The sequence below is a fragment of the Plectrocnemia conspersa genome, unplaced genomic scaffold, assembly GCF_051122295.1.
Source record: "Plectrocnemia conspersa isolate PC_06_02 unplaced genomic scaffold, ASM5112229v1 ptg000001l, whole genome shotgun sequence".
NCBI classification, from domain to species: domain Eukaryota; kingdom Metazoa; phylum Arthropoda; class Insecta; order Trichoptera; family Polycentropodidae; genus Plectrocnemia; species Plectrocnemia conspersa.
This window is the reverse complement of record NW_028277165.1, coordinates 13536522-13561278: the sequence shown is the minus strand read 5'-3', so window position 1 is coordinate 13561278 and position 24757 is coordinate 13536522. Positions and strand designations below refer to the sequence as shown.

Below are 24757 nucleotides of genomic sequence, written 5' to 3'. Positions count from 1 at the left end.
TATGTTTTAACTATCAACATTAAATATATACATAATGTGTGTAAGAATTATAAGAATACATTGATTAAACTAGATAAACATTCATAAGACAATCTTCGTGTTGAAATCTTCAAATTTTGAGTTGTTGGTGGGCTCCGAGGCCGAAAAGTGAGTTTTTCCTTTTATAATACATAAACATTGTCATAATGCACATAACCGTTAGATTTGATTGAACCGGGTACGTTTTAAACTTGAACATGTAATATATAAAAAAAACATATAAATGCTAATAATACGTATTTTTATCTATTGATATTTGGGGATATATGATCTTTCACGACGATCGCGTGACAATGATTGTGATTAAAACCATTTTTGTTCATTAAAAATCTTCGTTCATTAAAATTTCAAAGTTTCATTTTAACATATATACATATATTGGCATATTGTCTTATTGAATAAAATACAATATATGTAGAACTTCTACATCATTATATGGTTCATGTAAAATCTGTTTATTTAGGAATTTATTTTTAAGGAAAGCGCTTTCTGAATTCCACAAAACATGAGAAAAATCTTAATGAAAAAATAATATCAAAGTGGTTTTATCCAATTAGTGTTTGGTCTCGTTTTTAGCCTATTTAAATTACTTGCAGTTGAAAATGCCTAATTAAAGCGTTAAGTTAGTATTTCACGAGGCCTTAGACGTTTCGTGGTCACTTGAAATTCACAACTCCCTGAAAGTGAGCCACTTTGAAATTCACTATTGAATTGTTTGGTTATTTATCTTTCACTCCCAGCGACACTCGGTGTGCTTTGTGCTTTTAACTATTTTCAATTTAATGTGTTTACATGCTTGGCAAAATATTTTAAAAGCGATAAAACACAGTAATGCGTTGTTAAATCGTACAACAACACGCAACCGCGTAAAAAACCCGAATCATAAATTTCCCAAGCACATTGATATTGATAATTACCATATAAAGTTTTAATTCGCGTTTTTATTATTCTGCGCCATATCGTATGCACAAATCAATAACATTTGTTGTGTAATACATACTGGTGGGTCTGAAAGTATTGACATATTCAAACATATTTTTGTATAGTTCTGTTCTCAATAAATAAGTTGTGAAATTATACATGACAGTGACATATTAAAATATATTGAGACTTGAATAGCGATCGCCATTGTATGTACAGTGTTGTGTAATCGACGTTTGAAGACTCAACAAATATTAGCAAGATCTATATCTAAGATATAAAAATTACTTGTATGAACTGTTTATAATGATTTTAATAGAAATAAATCGCCGCAATATGGGGCTTTATATATAAAAGAACATACTTATGTTATTATAAGTTATATAAAATGATCGAAACCATTGTTATAAGAGAATAGACACAAATGTATTTTAAATATTTTTTGTGGTATGGAATTCCTTTATTCGGTGATCTATATGCAACTTTTTCCTTTCTCTAAGGATGTATTATTCATTGTTTTAGATATTTTCTGCTTACAGAAAATTCTATTCAAAATTTATTTTTCATAATGTGCGGTGTTTGGTATGCGTTTATTTTAAATATAAAATACATCAGTTAAATAATGCATGTCATATAATTAAATACTATGAATCTTAACAAAGTATAAAATATTAAAAAACTAAAATGATGTCCCTGATTCTAAATCAGAAATTTTCGGGTTATCCCTCAAACCAAACCAAAAAAAAACTGTCTCGAATCTGTCCTGTTTTTATATCGGATCATATCGAAATACATTTTCACTAGTAGATATATATTTATCAGTGAAAATTTAATGTATTTAGCAGACATTAGTAAAATTACATTTACATACTAAACATTATTTATTTATGTGCGATGTATAAATGTTACAGTGAATGTGTATTTTTCAGTGAAGCTATATTTTCACTATTGAAGTCCAAATATGTTTTTAGCACTAGATATGTATTACTACAAAAATATATATACTGCTCTAAACTAGCACCTATTATAAACCAAATATATATGCTTATTATATGCTGTTCTAAACCAAACCAAACCTAACCTCATGAAAGTTCTTAAGCTAATTATAGTTTCAGAACTTTCATTAATTCAAGTCCAAAATACAAACTAAGCTAACTCATTTACAGAGGAAAATAAATAAAAGAAAGAGTACAGACAAATGTCGCATTAGCATATTGTTTATTAGTTTGACTGCAATTTGATATTACACTATATTTAAAAAATAGGATAGCTATCCTTATTTATATAATTACGGACTTCTAATATAAAAGTATTGGTCAAAGTATATAAAACCTAATTTTGGTCAATAGGATTGTTTTTTTGCGCCCTCCTATTTTGACTCATTGTATGTCGTGATATTGTTATTAAAAGTCTTTTTATGAACGGTAGATAGCTGAGCGTTTCCACTGCGACGGCAACGGCACGATTTTATTGCTTTTGACGTGGATTCTAAGCGGGTCCTCTTAAATTTTGCCTGAAATGTCATTTAATGAAATACAATGAATCTTGATAATATGGAAATATTAAAAATTACTACTGACTGGCCAGCTTTTGCCCTACCTTGGAAAAAACTGGGTTGGGTGCCGTGCGACTATTACTGCGTATATTAACCGTAGTGCTCAAATTTATTTAAATACATTTTAATTTTCCTGGTACGCGATTCACAGTTTTATGATAACTATTTTAAGTATTACAAATACATGATATGAAGGATATATTCATACACCCTCGAAACGAAATTTTTTTAATTGAGTTTTGAGCGCCTGAAATTTTGGATATTGATTTTTATCAATTATGTTAGTTAATAAAAATTTGTGGAGCACTAAATGAATATGTTATACTAAAAACGCAGTTTTACGTGTTTGATTTTGTTGTATAAAGTTAAAATAAAGAAAAGCACAAATTTGTGCTTTTCTTCATGCACACGGACGACGCAACGCAAGGTACCTGAAACGTACAAATTTGTGCACACGGTATTCAATATGATAAATCAGTTACTTAATTCTAAAAATATTAAAATATATTTTACATATATATATATATATATAAAATAAGTTTATAACTATTTATACATGTTAAACTCTTTTTTCATAAATCAGACTTTTAAGCGAGTACCTTCATAATGATGACATGTGGTAAAGCGATCGTAAAAATCCCAAGCGGGGCTACCCCTAAATAACCGCAATAAACATGTAATACGAGAGGAAAAATATAACTGTCAAATAAAAAATATATACGCTTTGTTATATAATTTTATGTATTTTTTTACAGTCGTTAACCAAAACATAGTAACGAACAAACGAAAAAGGCGAAAGGATTAAATTGAGCCATAATCACGCCGCGCGGCTACGTGTGTCACTTTCACGACTGCTAATCATTTTATGAATTTTTTTCAAACAAAGATTTGGGCTTGTTGAATATTCCACTCTTGGGCAGTTAATCTGCGTCATGGTTGCGTCACGGTCCCAGTTGACTTATGTAAATCGCCAGTTTATTTTGTGGAATTCGTTATAATCGCTTCGCTTCGATTGCCATCTTTCACAGAGTTCGGTGCCGAATTCAATATTATTAGACAAACACTTTAGCCGTCTTTCTTGTGAAATGCTGATTGACGTGCCTCGCCTTTATTCCGAGTGAATTCCGATTTTTTTTGCAATGATAATTCATATTTTATTTTAACGCCTCGGAAAGCCTGCCGCGCCTAGTTACCAAAGTGAGAAAAATCTCAATAAAATACTATATTATAAATTACAATTAAAATATTGCCAAATATTAAAATTGATATAACTCAATAATAAATTAAATATTCAGCATTACTAGCCAAGAAAATTGTCATTGAAATTAATATAATTCGAAAACTTTGCAGACAGTAAAAAAATTTAGTGCGATTCGTCTGATAAATGTATTTCAATTGAATATACATATATATGTATATGTTTAAATTAATTTAATTTTAATTTATAAAAATATTATTAACACATTTTATTAATAATTTAAACTAAAACTAACTTATTTAAATATAAGTGTTAATACAATTACATGTTTTAATAATATATACTTAGAGCGCTTAAGTTATAAAAGTAGTGATTAAGATTTGAGAAGCAAAGGATTTAAAATCAATTATATTTTTTTCGTGTCTTAGAAATCGGAATTATTATTGAAATGTCGACAATAACCAATTTAAATAAATTTGTTTTAAGTATATGTAAAACAGTCTAAAACTGCTTATTTAGTATTTAATTATAAATATAACTAATCAGTATAAAAGTTATTGTAGAGAGTTCAGAATCTACTTAAACCCAATCTGAAAGTCTTAAAATTTTAATATTTGATTGTCCGCCTTGGGCTATATTATAAATGAAAGTAGCTTAGCTCCTGTGATAGGTGAATGCGCTAGATATGTTTTATATAATATTTGAATCAGAGCTTTCAGCCTTACTTTCAAAGTTTTATAATTTGTCAGTTTAAAATTAAAATTATGTATACAAAATGAATTTGGTGTTTTTAAGGAATTAAAAAGTCAATGTTAAATGTTTATTTTTTTTTTCTTGATTCAGAACATATTATTTTTTTAATATTTAACCTTTTTTCACTTCAGTCATTTTTTTATATCCGTTAGCATAAAATGTTGAAGGCTTTAATGCAAAATATTTCGATAGCCTCTTTTTCACATCGTCTGCATTTTGATTTTTTTTCGTTTAGAAAGTGTTGCATCAATCGAAATAAATTGTTGTCTGGATCAAATGTGTCATAATGCACAATCCCATTGCAATCCCACCATACACACAAAATATTATTTTGGCAGTGAAGTAGGTTTTGCTACTTTATTTTTGTATAACCACTATCTCTATGGCGATTGTTATCGTACAATACTTATTTCGCATCCCCGGTTATCAAATGATCGAGAAAAGGCGATCAGCTTTAAGATCCAGAAACTCTTGGAATATGTGGATACGTGCCAATTTATTTTCTTCGCTCAATTCGTATGAAATCCTTACACTTGTTAATATGCCTATGCACTATTAAATCGAACTGGTTTAGTTTCTCGGCCAGCTGATAAATATTTTAAAGAGGATTTGCTGACCCAGGATTATTTATTAAATAATAATTTCACGTTTGTAATTGTTTAAGCAATGTTTGCCATTTGCGGATATCTTATGAATCAACTACTACTTCACAAATGTTTTTAGTGACCGTATTTGCAATTTTTTTTTGAAAATTCATATAATATGCAATTTTGTATAAATTGTAAAGATTCTGCTATCGTAAATTTTTATATATCAGACTATGGAGTCTAGATTTGCACAAACACATATATAACTAAAGATTGTCAGAAGTATGACTGATGTTTAAATTTAAACTTAAAAAAACTACATTTATTTTTGGATTACTTAATTTATGTATATATTAGATTTAGCTTAATTAGTATTTTACAAATATAGAATTTTCACGTGTTTCTACGTCTTATTGTTTTACGAAAATCGCCTTTAAACTTCAAATATGTTTTTTAGCATATTTTATATTTCAGATCTTAAAAATATTATTTAGATATTTAATATTATTAATTGATAATTACAAATGGAATGCATATAATTACTTAAGATTTAGGACAATTTTATTATAAATTTTATAGTATATATGTATATAAATATAAAATTAACCTTTCAAATAAAAAAATTATTCATATACTTACACGTTTATATAAATATTTTTTCATAACAAAAATAAAACAATACTTCATAACTTTCAGTTATATCTAATATCCACAATAAAATTAAAATACTATATAAAATAAAATATATTTATCACAATTTCCTAATTAATTATTATTACACATTTTCTAATTACAATGTCCTAATTATTTATCATTACACATTTTTTTCTTTAGCAATACCTTTTTAATTTAATTAAAACAAATTACAACATTCTTAAATGTCAACATTACGAACTTTTTTTATATTTATTTGACTAATTATACACCTTCTTCGAAAAACACGATAACATTAAATTAGTTCTCGAAAATTTTTGTAATGAATAACATTTTCATGTTAAATAATCCCACCTCCAATGTGATATTTTCTGTAGAAATATTATGACTTAAAGGTCTTAACTAAAAAATAAAACCATTTTAATTGAATAACTAAAATACAAAAATAAATAATAGCTTCAATAAATAATATTATAAAAAACGATTTTCGTAATAATTAACAAGTCACTTTTAATACATAAATAGTTAAAATAAAACAAGGCCATTTAACCAAACGATTTTATTTTATGATCATATATCTCCAAAACATCAACGGGATGGGTATAAAATATTACATATCTATGTTTATATAGTACGATTTCGTGTAGTCCCAAACCGCTACATTTTTTCAGCCGATTACCCTCGAGCGCCCTAAATTGCTTAATGTGACAAATGTTGGTTAACTTAAAAATAATTCTGTGGCTTTTTCGTGTTTTTGCCTCCATCGAGAACGACCTTCCACCCCCTTATGGTCACGATGGCCACAATACTTCTGTGGGATGTCCTTTTTTTGACAAGGGACGTTCTGGAAGTTGAACACAGCGATCGCATAACATTTTCATTGCCAGTTATTATTATAAACCTTTTGCTTGCCATTTTTTATTTGGATAACATTTTTATAATACGACTTCGATTGAATTTATTACCAAAATCGAGAATCCGCATTATATTAGGTCCAACATTAACCCTCGGGGGAGATTCCTAACAAACTTCTATAAGGGTCAAAGTTATCTACATATATCCCTGAAAATTTGTTTCGATAAGAATTCCTTATCCGTTCGACTATATTTCCTCTCTTTTGTAAAATACTTACAGCAGGAAATCACTGCTATTTCATTAAATTTAAATATAAAATATATTGTCCTAAAATATTATATAGTATAATAAAATGGCGCCACACAGCAGCTATTATTACCCTTTATTTGATTTAGGGTTTAAGACCTCTATGTGTTTTTTTATTATTTTATTTTTCATGCAAATAATCGTCCATTGTTTACATGCGTATGTATTATATATGTGAGTATTTATTAATACGTGTATCGGCGATACCCATGCTCCGGCGATATGTCAAGGGTTATTTATACCCCGCCTTTTAAAGCAAGCAAAAAATATCAATTTTTCAACTGAGCAGCAAAAACACAGCGTTTCTCGTTGTATATATGGTATATATTGCTACAGAAAATATAAAATATATCAATATTTGCTGTAATTACAAAAAAATATATCTAATATTTAATTTCAAGTAACCTGTGATTATGTAAATTTAGTCACCTCGCTCTTAATATATAATCTTATTTGCCTATAACATTGGGATTATTAAACTATGTCTCTTTGTAGACTATCTAACATAATTTATCTTATTTGCTAATAACACAATAGCTTTAACCTATTACTATTATTAGGTGATTTGGAAATATTTTAGTATGTAATTTAATAACATATATGTAAATTCAAACATCACAATGCCTCTCGTCTGCGACTATTAATAGCTGAATATTATAAATCTGGTGTGTGAAATAAAATCTGTTGCTTAATTCAAAGTATTCAGGTTAGATGTAATCATGAATAATGTTAATTTGATTAAACATGTTGCAAATAAAAATGTAATAATTATATTTACTATCGTTTTTCTGGCTCATCTTCTATTTACTATATTTGTATGGCCTTGTTTTTTGATTTTTTTAATCGCAATCTTTTTTCTTTATCGTTAAAAATATTTTGTACAAGATCCGTTATAAGAATCATTAAATTGATTCTTATTTTGATATACAATTTTCACTTAGTTTTACATTTATATGCAGAGGATATATATATAGATTACGTACAAAGTTAAATTATAATCATCTATACTATCTTACAAATATTCTCTTACACATAGAGGGAACTATGTTTTATGGAAAAAATCACATAAAAAGGTTTGAGCTGATAGAGACGGAAAATTTGCTTCTAAGCGAAATTAATGACCAAACAAATATTAAAAAATGCTGCTGTAGCGCTTTTTTCATATATTTTTTCTCTCTAAAAAGGGGCTAGCGTTTTACGGATCTGATGCACGCATTGGTAGTATTTTTATTATTAAAAAAAGTACATTTCTAAAAAAGATGCCCGAATGGTTCTTGAATAAATAAAATAAAAAATTTAGTGATGCCAGTTTGATTTCTAGAGTTCTGCATAATATTAAAAAAATTATGTTTTTGTGCAATAATACACAACACACGTAGATTCAATCCGTGCGGTCGTTATTCACGAAGACACCCTTGCGCACAGTGCTTGCGGTCGGTTTACAGGGCCCGATTTCCTTTACACGTGTCCCCCGGGGCGATTTTTTTCCGTTTTCGCATAATCCGAAATTTCGCGCCGGTCCCTCGGTGAGAATATCTGTCAAACGCGCAAAATTAGAAATTCCCGCGCGGTCTCTCCCCTGGCGCGTGTATTTTTTTCTAGCTCCATTCCCAGAGTTTTTTCGCGATTATCTCCACATGCCGCGGCCCACGGGCACAGGGCGGTAGTTTGCATGTAATTTTAATGTCATCGTACTCTTAATCCTCGTGAGGGCCTTTAAAATATTGGATTATTTTTAAAACGAATTTGAAACGAAGTAAACTAATTAGATTGGCAAGTATCGCAGATACGATTAGAACACTTAAGGTTCCTCCAAAGTATTGGACCAACGCCGTTACTGGTCATAGAGATAAAACTACTGCCCTTATAGCCTACAACTGGGCGTTGAGAAATCCACATCTTATTCACAACCAAATACGGTTATGGTGGCCCCAAAAACAAAAGACGTTGGGGAATCCACTACACTTCACAACCTACTACGACAGTACCTTCTATAATATTAGTTTATCACTTCACGGCTTAAAAAATATTGCTATTCAACCAGCCATATATCGAGAAAATACATTTTTCAATTTTATTAACTAAAGGAACCAAATGTAATCATTTAAAAATTAAGTTTTAGACCATATTAATTATTAGCACACCAGGAAATCAATGTTAATCATAATTTGGATAACAATGTGCTTAATGGCATAGAAATGACAACTGATTTAGATTTTAAACTCCAATCAGACTATAGATTCCACCAGTATATGGAAAACATATTCATTAGAACCTCTAGAGTAATAGGATTTATTTTGCGATTCGCGAATCAATTAAAGAGCTCAGTGGAAGTGTGTGCTTTTTTAATCATCTAGTGCGAAGTACCCTTCAGCCAGTGGTGGAACTTCAAATACCCTCCCCTCCGTAAAAATAATTATCAGCCCCTTCCCCTTTTTCTATAAATATTTTTTTTCATAAAATACTATCGGTTGAACGAGCGATTTTATTGACTTATTATTGTTATAAAAAGAAAAAATTAAAAAAATTAAATATATGTATATTTAAATTATCATGGAAAAAAAACTTTCTAATAAAAATATTCACTATAATTAGTATAATATATTATGATAATAAAAAATTAAGATCATAAAAGCAATAAATATATTTTATTTTATCGCAATTTCGTTGAGATTGTTATGTATAATAATAAAATCCTTATATGCCCACATTTTACGGTTTATATGTATAGCATGTTTAGATATTAAAAATTATTATTATACATAACTTTAGATATTAATATTACATAATACATAACAATGAATGTACGAATGCTTTGGTACATCAGATTTTGCACTATTGGACTTATTGTACCGGAAAACCAGCCCTGTAACCCACTGCAAATATAGCACACGTATACGCGAATCACGTGTTTGTGTGTTTTCTCGCCCACGGGATTTTTTCACCCAAGATGTCACGTTTCTGTCTGCTTATACGGTTGTTTATCGATAACAAACTGAATGTATAGATTTATTTATTTTATATCTAACAAAAAAGATAGATATGAATGGCGCTAGTGTTTACGAAACATTCTTCTATTATGTACCACTTATTCGGGATGTGTTCGTGAGGATATTTGTGAATGAATAAATAAAATGTCCGATGGCTTAGAGTGGGTCGATTAATCCTTTCGAAGGAAAATGCTTTCACGATTTTTGACATTTCATATATTTACTAATCTTAAAACGATCCTTGAAGATAAGTCGACAAATACCTTTTATATATTTATATAAAAACATATATTTAAAAAATCCAACCATCTACAAATACGTAACTCCAAATCATGTGAGAAATTATGTTTGTACGACTAAAATACATATTATACTTTTATTCTCCTTAGATTAGGATGTTTCTGTAATTTTAATAACATGCAAATTATACAACAATCTAAGTTTTAAATAAGTAAAATATGAGGGAAAACAAATCATTTAATTTTTAAAGATTTTTTTTAATAACTTTAGAAAAAACCTCAATTTATTTTTTACTGTGACATCTGTGAATATAGATCTCAATGATTTTATTTAGATTATAAACTAGTCTATTATTTTCAATGCCATAGTTTTGCACCCGCCCTTTTTTCAACATCACAAAATTTTCGATACAGCTCTGAACGTTTTTAAATATTGTTTATATCTTTTTTAAGTTATTCAGTTTCAATGAGTAGCCTTTTTTATAAACTTTCTTGAATTAGTGAAAGCATTTTGCTTTTATATAACGTTATTGCCACAAACAAAAACAATTTATTTATATCTCAAAAATATATGGTAAGATGCTGTAATAGTGTATAACCTTATAAAAAAGTGTATTATGTATACATCTCATGTGATCCATCACTTTCACAGATATATATTTTTTATATATTTTTTTTATACATAGATACAGTGATTCTCCCAAAATAGACAACATTACGTTGTTTATAAAGCAAAATATAAATTAAAATGTAAACATCGAACGGCAGTTTATCTTAAAAAAATAAACGATTTTCCCAGCAAAAAAAAAGGTTGAGTAAAAAAAGAAGACGCTTTCACGTATTTGACATTTTGCGTAACTAATTAATTTTTGATTTAGTGATTGATGGCGTACTTTAATTTTAATTAAACAAGGAAGAACAGGTACTCAATCATTTTTTAATTAAACTTTTCTCATAATCGTCTGTCGAAGACACGAGAGTTGAAATTTTGTAATTGTCACGTCATAATTATACGAGAGATCATACCAAATAACATAATTTAATTAAACAGAAAATTAAATTAAAAATAAATAAGTGACTTACCAAGCTAAAATTAGCGTGTAGTTTAGTAGCCATTTACCGATTTTAGAACCAGCAGGGAGTTGGATATTGATTAGTAAATTAGCTTTACAAATTAGGATCAACTTTAAAGCCAATAATACTTGAGTTAGTTGTTCAATAAACTTTGACAAATTGCTGCATTGCTACAAAATTAGAAACTTGAAAATATCTTAAATGTTAAAATATTTTTTTATTAATTTTCAATAACATATTATTTATTTTCCATGCTGATAATCATATTTCATTTGTAATATCTATTTTACTAATATTATATGAATCTAATTTGTGAATATTATATGATTAGGTAATATTAAAGTGTGATAAATTTCATGTTTGTGAATATTTCTATTATATTTCACATATTTTCATACTTTTAAAAAATCGTTCTTAGAATATTACGTCGACCAATAAAAACGTCGATAACATTGTATATTTTTCTGATACATAAAACAATGGCACAACACTTTATACATATAAACCGTAAAATGTGGGCATATAAGGATTTTCAATCAAGTTTTACAGCGTGGCTTTGGAAAACGACATCTTATCTCGTGGAAGGAGTCACTTTTTCCCTCTTTTTTCACGTCTGAACTTCCAAGAAGTAATGCAATATCGGATCGTTTCTCAACTGGCAAATGGCCCTTGAAATGCAGTCCTTTCCATCTGATAGTGAAACTTCAGTCAATTATCTAAATAAGAAGTTTAACGTATTAAATCGCGCCGATAAAGCTAGAGGACCGTGCGAGTATATTATTAGATTGTTTTCACTCTGACTTTATCGTTATTAATTATATAGCGTTGATATTTATTTAAGCAGTTAAATCTGAAACACATTAAATACATTTAATTTTACCGAAATTAATGAATTACGCGTTTGATATTAAATACGCTATTTATATGTAATATTACATATAATGTTCTTGGTAATATATTAAATATTATTATGCTGAAATTAATGTTGTATGTTTGTAAGCTGATAACAATATACATATATTAAATAATGCAAATTATTTTATTTTTTTTTAATAATATAATAGTTTCAATCATATTAATACTTTTTTGCCCTAATTAAAAGTTTTATAAGTAAAATTCATAACGCAAATCAGCCTGTTATTAAATAGAGATTTACATTATTGCTTAAATGTGAAAAGGAAGACGATTCCTCAGAAATATTGACTTTATTATCCTTAGGATTGTAGAATATTAGCAAGTAAAAGGTTAAATACTTTTTTAAAAAAATAATTAGAATTTCCAAGAAATGTAGTAGGGTAACTATATTTTTCTCCGAGACACAAAGTGCAAATGAACATAATTTTATAACGTATGGCATTTCGTACGATATTTGAGGGGTGAATTATATAATATTTATTTTGCAAAATGGCGAAATTTGACTAGGCAATATTTATAACGATCAATTCAATATCAGAAAGAGAATTCTTAGGAGGTCCATTTATTGATTTTGTTTTATTTATGGTCCTAGATTGCAAATGTGCAAAATATGAAAACGGTGACATCCAATATTAAAAAAGTTATGTAAGTAGGGGTCTTCTTTTTTCAACCTTAAGAAGTAACAATTTAAAAAATATATATGATTGACAAAACATTATTGGACAGCTGAAAATTTCATATTGATTTTAGATTTTAAAATTAAATATGAATAAATATGTATATTGTGATTAAAAATTATATATTAGATGAGCTTTAAATTATTTTTCTTACTACGTAAAATAAAAATGTCCGTATAAAAACTTCTAAAATCTGTGCAGTATTTTTTTAAGTATTTTGATTTGCAGTATTAATCTATAAAACAGCATTTGCTAATTAAATTTAATAAGTTGTAAATCATCAAATATTTAATAAATTCGTTGCAGTCAAAACAATGATATCTACTTCGGAATCTAATTGATGCCTATTCTTATAATTGCTTCATTTGAGGTACTCAGAATGTTTTCAAATAAACCTAAACTTATAACCTTTACAGAAACCTCTGATTTTCGCATAACTTAATATAAATTGTCACTTATTAGATCAAAAAAAGTTTTGTTTTGCTCTAATATATATTATATTTTGGAGCATAGTTGATTTACTATGACAGTTTTAAGTATGGCGCTTATTATTAAACGTTGTTACATTTTAGCAACAAATTTATATGTTAAATTATGCATATTTTAAATCTGTTTCTTTAATGTATTTGTAAGTTTTTTATATAAATTTTTAATTAATTTGTATTTCTTTTTTACTACTACTTTGTTTTACAATATTTTTTCAATTAAATTTTACCTAAATTTTTACGTTTCAAAATAAATTATATATTATGTGAGAGTGTATCAAGGATACTCACAATGAAAATTATGCTTTTACCCCAAAGATTGTAATTTGTGATTGGAACAGATCAACCCAAAGATTGGTTATTTTGTCGGCTTCTCGGTATATTACGAAAATTACCACAATCTCAAATTCCCTTCTTTTTTGAAATAATAGAAGGTTTTCTCCCATTCTTTACGAGGTCCCGCCGAACGGAACTTTTGTATCTATTGAACAATTAACTTCTCCGAAGGTTATCACGTGATGCGATCATTATAGTATAATTATTGCCCAGCGGTACGATTGCGGAGTTGAGCATTAAAGCACTATGTAGAATGCTGCGAGCTTTCTCACAAATGAATCTTTTGCACAATGGAACTCTCAGGAGTTAAAAGCTTTCGGCTAATGTATATTAACAATCCTCTTACCGCTAATGTTTATATAATCGTTAAATAAACAATAAATGAGCATATTAATAAGCAATGCTTATTAATTTACAAGGGTAATTCAATAAACCAACACACATAATCTTGTAAAAGTGCCTTCGTACATTTTGCTTTAAAGCTCGTTGTTTTTGTTTTATGTGGTTAACTTGTTGTTTCTGTATGTAATATGTAAAACATAAACGTTAAAAAAATTGACTTAAATATAAAATAAGTGGGTTAATAAGTCTAACATCTAAAATACTCATTTTTAACAATGTTAAACCGCTAAATTACATATAACCGTATTATATTATATAATATATCAGTAAAATGTGAATTGTTCAACAAGGAATATATTATATGAAGAGGTTACAAAGAAGTCAAGTATAATATTATATATGTATTTATCAAAGCTTAGAGCTCAAATTGAAAATAAATGCGACTGAGTTGTACCCGATTTTCTTATATATTTTTTATTTTTTCTTAGTTTATAAATAAAATAAAAAATAATATACTTTTTATGGCTTATAAAATTAACTTATTATCTAAAACGTTATTTCTGCGTTTATGAATATTATCATTATATTATTCATATTTACATACCTAAATATCAATATTTTTAATGTTATTGTTTTATATATGTACATACATATTTTTTCCCTGCTAAAATTATATTCAATACAAACATTGATATTTAACATTTAAAGATAAACTTAATTAAAAATACAAATATGATGACTCAACCCCTAATTAAATTGCCATATCCATATAATAATTCTTTGTATACAATATATTTTTTTTAATTAGGTACCTGTGTGTTAAAAAAATTGTTTGCTTTTTACTACATTATATATTGAGTGTTTCTGTATTAGTATTATGTTATTTTTGAATAATAATATTTAATTATATTATCAAAATAAGAGATAAAAAACTAAACTAAACTCATTCGATAATTAAACATTTTTTAATGTTTCATTTACGAATAATTTATAATATTAATTTTTTACTTAACTTAAAAAAAATACTTTCATAATAAAAATGTCTACAAACAATTATGTATGTGTAAAAAATGGTAATATAGATTAGCCAGGTGTACACCATCTCTTTGCAAACATTGTTCAAATCTGGACCTCAAATTGGTGAAAACTCGCTGGCTCATTACGCGTGGAATAGCAGCCATTTGTACTCGAATATTATCTTTTAATTGGACTTTTGTAGCTGGTTTGTTGTAAACCAGACTTTTTAAATATCCCCAGTGAAAAAAGCCAGGACGAGTCAATTCAAGACTCCTGGGAGGCCATGGAATATCACCTCGACGCGAAATGAGGTTTCCTGCAAACATTTCATTTAAGTGTGGCATGTGCCGCCATCTTCTTGTAGGCTTCAAAATCTTGCAATTTTGAGAAGAAAAAATCATGTCACATGGTTGTGTATCAGTTGTAATTCACGGTTACAACCTCGCCTCATTGGTCTTAGAAGAAGTATGGGTCAATAATCTCCTGAACTGAAATGTTATTTTTGTTAATTTTTTTTATTATCATATGCATTTTCATAAATGAAAATGCGCTTGATCCGAAAACAAAATGTTAAAATTTGCAATACGTTACAAGATGTTTTCGACAAAAACACAACGTAAATTCAGTTCATTTGGTTTTAGTTCATGCACTAGTTGAATTTTATAAAGGTGCAATTTAATGTATTTTTTTTAATATACGCCGTAAAAATGTTTGTGACATTGCAAGCTCAGCTGATCTCTTGCGAGTTAATGATCCAGGATCCTGTAGCACAGATGCTTCAGCTTCCTTAACCTGTCCTTCGGTTGTCATTGGCCTTGGACGTACCATAGGCTTCTGATTTAGGGTGGAGCCTGTAGCTTCCAATTTTCTGACCCACGACCTAATCACACTATCAATTGGATAATGATTTAGGTCGTGCAATCTGAACTCAGCTCGATATAAAGGTCTTACAAACGAGCATGAATCGCACTTTTTGTAAAAATGGTTTACACAGCACGCTCGTTGTGCTCAAGCAATGATGGTTTTAAAACCGCTTATCCTTCTGGCCCATTCTTAGTTGATTAAAATTGTGATGTGGCATTTAATTACAAAAATAAACATTAGCGTTTAATTAGACATACATATAAATAAAAATATGACTAAATTAATTACAAAAAAATTATGTTACTTATTTAATATTTTGAACATAGCGTATTTTTTGTATTATAAGTGACATTATAATACTGCGAAATTCAGATTAACATAATTTTAAAAATGTTAATAAAATATTTTATTTAATATAAATATACATATTTCTAAAAAACACTCATTGCTATTTTAAGGTAGGTATGTTTACTTATTGAATTACCCCTAAGTATATTCGACAATTTTTATCAGGAGGCGGCTCGACCATAAATTCAATTCTGGTTTAGGAGAACGCTCGTCTCCAAATAGGCTAATGTGCATCCCCTTTTAGCACAAAGTATAAGAGAACCTGACTTCAGGACCTTACGAATAAATTATCCAACCCGAATTACTCACCAGTACCCCGGCTTTTTACTACCAGTCATTAACCACGTCGGCTATGACCTCAACGTAATGCCCACGGCAAATTTTTATCCATTTTTTTGAGTGCAAAAAATCAAATGTATGACGACCAATCGTAAACTAAATTATGATTCATTTAGATTCGTGCTAACGAGCTTAACGCCCTAGCACTCAAATACTCCGTTACACGTCATTAAGTGTTAACAAAACATTACACAGTCATTACGCGCCATTACCTAATGAAATTAGCACTTTAAATACTTTATATAAGTATAAAAAATAATAATATTATGTAAATTATCAAAATATATTTTGTTTTATACAACTATTTCGCTTTATTCGTAGACGATTAAATATGTAATATACACTTTGAAGGTCCAATGTATAAGTTATAAAATTCATTGTATTCTCACGAGGCTTGTTGAACTGGTTATGTAAACATATTAATATTTCGAGGACTGTATTAAATTATTTTATTTATTGCATATACTTCAAATTGGGATATGATAATAAAATATATATATACGTTTATAATGTTTTTCCGGATAAGATATATACGTACATATGAAATACAAATGCAAAACCGGAAATCATATTATAAAAAAAAAATCCCGTATCGTAACACTTTTTTCACACAAAGTTTTCGTAGAATTTTAAAACAATGTTATATTTTTGTATTGTATGTCTTTCATAATTATATTATTATATTTATTTAGGAAATATTTTTAACCAAAAACCACCTAAATGTATGTGTTATATACATTAAAATATTTTACCTTCTTGAATGACAATTATAAGTACATAATACATTGTGGGTAAAATAGTTATAATAATTTTAATTTCAAATATTGTAGTTATATTAATTTATATTCATAATGACTTATATTTATGTATTAAATTTAATTCAGAAAGCTATTGAATTGAAGCTTTGCCAAATTACTATAAACTAATAGATATTGCCGTTTATTAAATTAGCGGTTCATTATTTATTTAATTATTGCTACTGACCTGATTGGCAACTTGCCATCCGATGCATTTCGCATGGAGAGCACGAAGCCATAAAAATAAATATTGAACTATACACTCACCATAAACGTGGCGAAAAAAGCAGATTGATATTTCGCTCATAAAAATCTAGGTTACGTGCTTTCGTGCGTGAAAATGTACCGAAAATTTCGGCATAAAAAAAGTTTTTAATGAAAAAAATATATTATTTATTGCATAGACGTGCCGAGAGAGAAAAGTATACATTCTAGTCGTAAATTAGGTGCGTTACACATGTTGCAAATTAAACGAGTTCGCATATTTTAACGAGATTTTCAAAATTCAGTTAACTCGAGCTTTCGTTGTATGCTGCGGGTAATTTGGCCGCCTTCCATCCTTCTGCGAATTTACTTCTCTGTCGAAAAGTTATAATTACCGAGATAATTGCGTAAGTTTAGTTTGCATATTTATATATCTCATTGTAATTTCTTCAAGTTTGCGACAAAGTCTGACGAAAAAATAAGCAGAACCACTCTGAATTCTAATATAAATTCACAGCATACTCTTGCACAACCTTGATTATTATATTAATATTATATAACGTGCATGTCCTTTTACTAAAGAAAAACATACATACACTTTTTGTTGACAAATATTGTTGATATAATTATTTTTTTATCAACAAATTTGTCAACAAAAAAATTGGTATTCTCTTATGTTGATAAATATTTTCAAAAATAATTGACTCTACATCACCAATATATTTTTTTGTAATATATGTACAAAACGAATTATGTTAAAGGAATAATTAATGCGAAATAAGTTAATAAGCAATGTGTATTGATGTATGAAATCCAATAAAACCAACAAACTGAAAGACCCATGCATAAATTGAGAGAATTACACGCAATGTTTATTAACGCGTTTCCAAAAGTTTCGTCACCAGTTTTAAAAGTGCTAGAAGAAAAACATTTGCTTATGTCTATGGATTATATTATTTTTTTTAATATTATTCTATCGTAACAGTAATCTTTCATGCGCATAGTGTCTTATTTTTCAATAAAAGTTTTATGTAAAAGAAAAATGATAATGAATACTTTTTGAAAATTTTTTCATCGATCACTAACCACCTATGAAACCTATTTTTATCTGCTTTAAACTCATGACATAATATCGTTTGTTTATTATTAATATAAACATAAACCAGTAAACGATAAATTTCGCACATGAGAAACGAATCACTGAATCAATGAAGTTTTAAACACGCACTATAAGCACAAAGATACTGTGACTAAAATCTACTACTTTCTGAATATACCTCGAGTAACATCAAAACCAAGATAGTAATATGCTATTCATATTTATTTATAGCTTAATAATCCTGCTCAAAGCAATTTTAATACAGAGTGACAGCAACACACACTGCCTTTTTCGATTTTTAACATAGTGTTATTTATTATAAATAAAATGTTTGTAATTTAAACCGGAAATATGTTAAATCGAACATGTATGTATATATAAAATATAAGCTTGATTTTAATAATTATACTAATAATTATTATATTTAAGTAAATAACATTTTTAGTTACATTATACTGAAATCGCCAACAATTCAGATTGTAATTGTTGTCTAAAGTGAAAATTGGAAAAATACAAAAGGTCACGCTCGGTGGTCAAATCGAGCATTTAAAATTTGATATAGGTCATATAAGTTTGAAACTTTACTTTATATAGCTTAACTTAACATTATGTTACATTAAAGCAGTTCGTTTATTTTTTTATTTACATACATCCATATTTAGGCAATCTACTAAATTGTATACATAAAAGCTAAACGGTAATCACGCAACCCAAATTTTAATGGAATTTTTTATATCTTGTTTATTTATACCAAATTTTTGACGATCTTTTATTAAAAATACATTCTCAAGGTTTACGAGCATACGAACACCTAATTTAGGCAATTTCCTAAATCGATATACATTAATTCATAATTTTGCCTGGTGAACTTTTGTAAAATAAAATTACATTAATATTCTTCCGATTCTCGTTGACCCATTTTATCACTAAGTACTTTACTTCTTCCCAATGACATTCGATTCTAGCAATTAACTTTTAACTGCAATTGCTTAACAGAGGACTGAGTGTTTCAATAATGCATTACCAATATTTGTTTATCTGAGTCAAATCAAATAAAAAAAGCGAAATTAATAATATTTATTGTATATTTGATTTTTAAATATATTAATAAATTAAATAAATAGCTATATACTGTTAAACTTTTTATATTTAAAGTTTTCATAAAACTAAATGTATATGTAAATAATAATTTTTGGGATCTCGACAAGATCCCCAAAAATTAAAAGCAAAGAAATACTCTTATATTTTTATATGAAAATTACAAACATAGTCAAATTTTCTTATAAAAAGTGAATAGTGGCTAGGTTTTCTAAATAACCGAAACAAGAGTTACTTCCGGTAATTTCCGGGTACACGAGATTTCTTAACATAGTTAAAAAATAAAGCATTTATTCATATTTTATCACTTATTGCTCAAGTATTTTTACATAGATGTATTTTTTATGATGATCTTAATAGACATTTTATTTTTAGAAGCTAAAGGAGCTTATAATTTCACAACCGATTTTTCTAATATAAATCTGGCCATTCTAAATTATTATATATTTTTTTTATGTTTTACTGACTGCAACTATAAGTCTCTTAATTTAAGCTTTGTATTTTTTTCCATTCTACTGGTATACCCTTTACGGAAAAAATTTCCCATAAAAAAAGTACAATGAGTCCTTATTGCCTCATTTTCTTATTCTATCAAACTTTATATAGATTTTTCATTTTAAAAGACTATTTTAATGCAAATTTACTACAGAGTATTTTAAATTACTCACTTATAAATTTATTGTAAAAATCTAATGAAAAACACAGACTACATCAAATTTATTTTTTTAACTAACAAAACTTAGGACAGATAAATAATGAATGACACTGTATTACAATAATTTTTACATTATTTATAATCGTTGAATGGTATTTTTGGGTTTCAAAATATCTTATTTTCCGGATAGTTTTGGACTAACAGAATGTTGAAAGCAAAAGGTTTTTAATATATGCTTTTGTTAGGGACATCAGAAATCTCAGGAATACCTGGAATTTAGATTTTCCTATTAGTGCCTCTAATACCTTAAGCATTTAAGGTATTAATCTTTATTAGAGCCTTATTATTGAAAAAAGGTGAAATAATTTTACAAGACTAATAATAAAATTAATATTCAGATCTTTGTATTGTGTATGAAAATAAAATATTAATTTTTCTTAATGATTTTAAATTTTTTACTAAATTTATTTATCAGTTATTTTATTTTTCTTGACTACATATATTATATATAAAAATAGTAAAATTGTGTTTTATTATTTTTATATTTTTTTTTTTACTTACAATCATATTATTATTACAACGCCTAATAATCAATAAAGCTAAGTTCAATAATACTTAAATGTAAATAATTTATATATTTTATTAGAAATAAATATAGAAAACATTTTTAATAAACTCTCTTTTTATTATTCAACAATTTTAATACTTGTATAAAAATAATCTGATCCGTATTATTTATTTGGTAGACTCATATTTTGAAAATTGCCACGAAGCTCGTACGTATTGTTGAATTTCTGAATATCACCATGATCTGTTTTACACATCAGTTAATGATATTGATACCCTTTTTGGATTGATTTTGGATCAGAAGATTTAAACCATATTTTTTTTGAAAAATAATATGCTTAGATTTTAGTCAAAAAGTTAAAATTTTACAGTATGACATGTGCAAATATCACGTCGCTGTTGTACACCGTTTAGTAGGAGTTCTTGTGATTGTCAGACAGAAACATGTTTTTTTATTTTATAGTATAGATTATATCAGTACATTTTTATGTACCCATTGGGTTATTTAAATGAATATAAATAATTTAAAAGTATAGAAAATACCATTTGAATATTTATTTAATTAGATTTTTCATGTCACATGTTTGCTTTAGCAAGAATAAAATAAAAAAAATAATCAATAACGTCGTGAAATAAGCGAATTTTACAAAGTAATTGCAGATTACGTGACTAGACGATAGCACGTTTGGTTGTTTTTATTTGTCCAAGTTTAATAAAACTTATTTTGACTACAACGTATATGTATATCAATATAATAATTAAGAAAAAGCCCAAGTGCCCATGTACTTTTTATTTTGTATAAAAAAAAATATATGAAAATACATTAATTTGTATAATAACCTTAAAAGCCCCTTGCATAGAAAAGACACCATAACAAATATACTGGTCCGATATTGATTCTAAACGTTTATTGAGTCTTGAAATGTCGATTTTTGTAACACATGTTCTTTCTTAGAAATATATTCTCTACGCATTTTAAATATCTGTTGAATAAGCATAGCTGATACATTTAATTTTACCTGTAAATTGTATATTACAAAAGTCACCTCAAAAATTACTACAGCTATTAAATAGTATTAATATATCACCATCACATATACCATTAAAAAACGTTACATAGTAATATCACCATGCGAGTAACATATTTTTTTATGAATTTACCACCTTTGAACCTATTCAACTAATAGCCATTATATGAACGGGAGATCTAATTTCTCTCAGAACTTATTATTTCTCTCAGAACTTTTTCTCACATATATACATATAAAATGGTATTTTTATGTGATAATATTATTTTATTATGCGTCGAACCACGTGCGTGTATCACAGCCATCTTAACTAGCGATTAATTTTATAGTTGCGATTTGAGTTTACTCCTCTCCAATAATATTATCGTAATGGCGTAGTTTATATTCGCATTCGAAATGTACATCGTCTACATAAAAGATCAACATACATATTTGCTTGTGTACGTATGAAATTCAGTAAGCCATGATCGTTTCATGTGTGTACCGCGTGTAATATAATATAATATGGATGTTAGGCTGTTACGCGCTTCGCACCCCAGACCATCGTCGCGTCAGTTACCCCCTTTTTTCGAACATCGCGCACAAAAATTGAAATAAATCGCTCGAGAAATTGAATCACTTACGATACATTAAACGTATCAGCCGGGGGAGTTTTGGCAACAAATTTATTATTTATGAAATTTTTGAAACGCTCAAACGGCGCTAATCTCTTCCTTTCATCTCGCAAGAGTGCCCTTTTTACGATCCTATGTGAGACGACACTTTTTTTAAATGCAATGAAAATCGTACACGAGCACGTTTTCTCTCTTCTTTGAGATTTTTTTACTCCGACACCGCGTCCTCAAAATATTCGGAATTAAACGCGAGCGATGTGAAGTGTGCTCTCATTGTCGGCTCGAATTAATTTTATCTGTGTGTTTTAACGATACTATAAACGTAAGCGCAGAGTCGGATTGTGGTGGTGTTTTTTTATTTTTTGTGATATTTTACAAAATTGTACTACGCTTAGGTGACATGGGTGTTGACCGTTCTCAAGATAAAGTCTGACGTAGGATTTTTTATAATAATAAATTCACGTTAAACGGCAAAAATGTTGCACGCGTATTTGTTTGCTGTAAACACGAGATAAACAACCAAATTAATGCATAAAAATACGTAATAAAATAATAATTATGTAAGTTAAACAAAATTAATAAACACACCGTTAATAATGTAAGCAGCCACCGAATTAAAATACATATTTATTAATGTATAAAAATATAAACAATTTTTTACTCGGTTTGGCAACAATGTTGTTTTCGCTAGGATCCGCCTGACGTAACAATATTTTCCAATCTCAGTTGCAGCATCGTTGTGTTTATCATAGCCTTGTCAAATCCTAATTGCTGTTTGTTCTGTACAATGAATAAACAACTGCTACAATACATCGCTCATGCAAATTCGTTAATGCATATATAGAAGATAAGGAAGCAAACATCGCAAAAGTCAAACTTTTTTTAATTATCAATTTCAGTAAAAAAATTTGTCAAAATTATCACGATAGACTATATAATCTACCAACATATAAGATCTGGGTTGAAATCCCATATCGATCTTATTGTGTTTTTTATTTAAATATATCGTGCGAGAGAGATTGGAATTAGTTACTGTTATATAAAATTAATTCCAATCGATAATCACAGATTAGCTTTTTATTAAAATAAAATCGAAATAGGTGGTTCATAGTAACATCCATCGGTTGTAAGCTATATTAATCCTTAGGATAAATGGTGTTACTGATTTATAGAATAAAATTTAATCACTACTTACTTAGTAATTGTTGAAGGTGCTTACTAAAACATTGTCTAGCGTCTGTTATGTTTTAACGGATAATGTACAATATAAATAAAACATTTTCCATTTTTTGCAACTTTTATTATATCTTATGTTTTTAATAATGAGTAATCTACCTACATGTTACTAGATGATCAAATGCTAAATATTTTTTGTACCAAATAAATCAAGAATTTTAAATAAGCTTTTATCGAGTAACAATTTTAGTTTATTATTTTACATAATTTATAATGTTCAAAAAAACTTTAAAAAATTTTTTTTTATTAATTTTGAAGAGATTGTTGTCGTATTTTTTGTTGTCATATATTTCATATACCCATGATACTAAGTCTCCTAAATTATACAATTCATAAATAAATAAATGCTTTTAATGATTGTTTTTTTTCAGGATCATATAAGGATGATATGACTTTTCAGCATTGTTCGTTAAATTACTGGTATTGCAACAAATATATTGAAATTTCTCCCAATTAGTCATTTTTGTAAATATATATATTTATATATATATATATATATATATATATATATATATATATATATATGTATATATATATATATATATATATATATATATATATATATATATATATATATATATATATATATATATATATATATATATATATATATATATATATATATATATATATAAAAGCCCAGCATGTGCTTGTTCAGATCTGAACAACCACATGCTGGGCTTTGCCCACACCGGATGTTCATATTCTCAATTTTCCCCTGAGGATGGCCGGGCGAATCTGGCCGAAACGTAGGGACCATGATTCCACACGGAATCAAAAAAGTACGCGGAGTAATACGACTCCTAGAAATATTACCTAAACATTTCTCCGCGAAAACGCATTCAACCATATATATAAATATATATATATATATACATACATATATATATATATATATATATAAATATATATATATATATATATATATATATATATATATATATATATATATATATATATATATA

The 24757-nt window shown here is 27.6% G+C and overlaps 1 protein-coding gene across 1 annotated transcript in view; it reads left to right on the top strand.

Annotated features, from left to right (window-relative positions):
- The window catches only part of LOC148238921 (uncharacterized), a 96717-nt gene that overhangs the window by 29422 nt on the left and 42538 nt on the right, over nucleotides 1-24757 (top strand). The gene's annotated exons all lie outside the window — the stretch shown is intronic.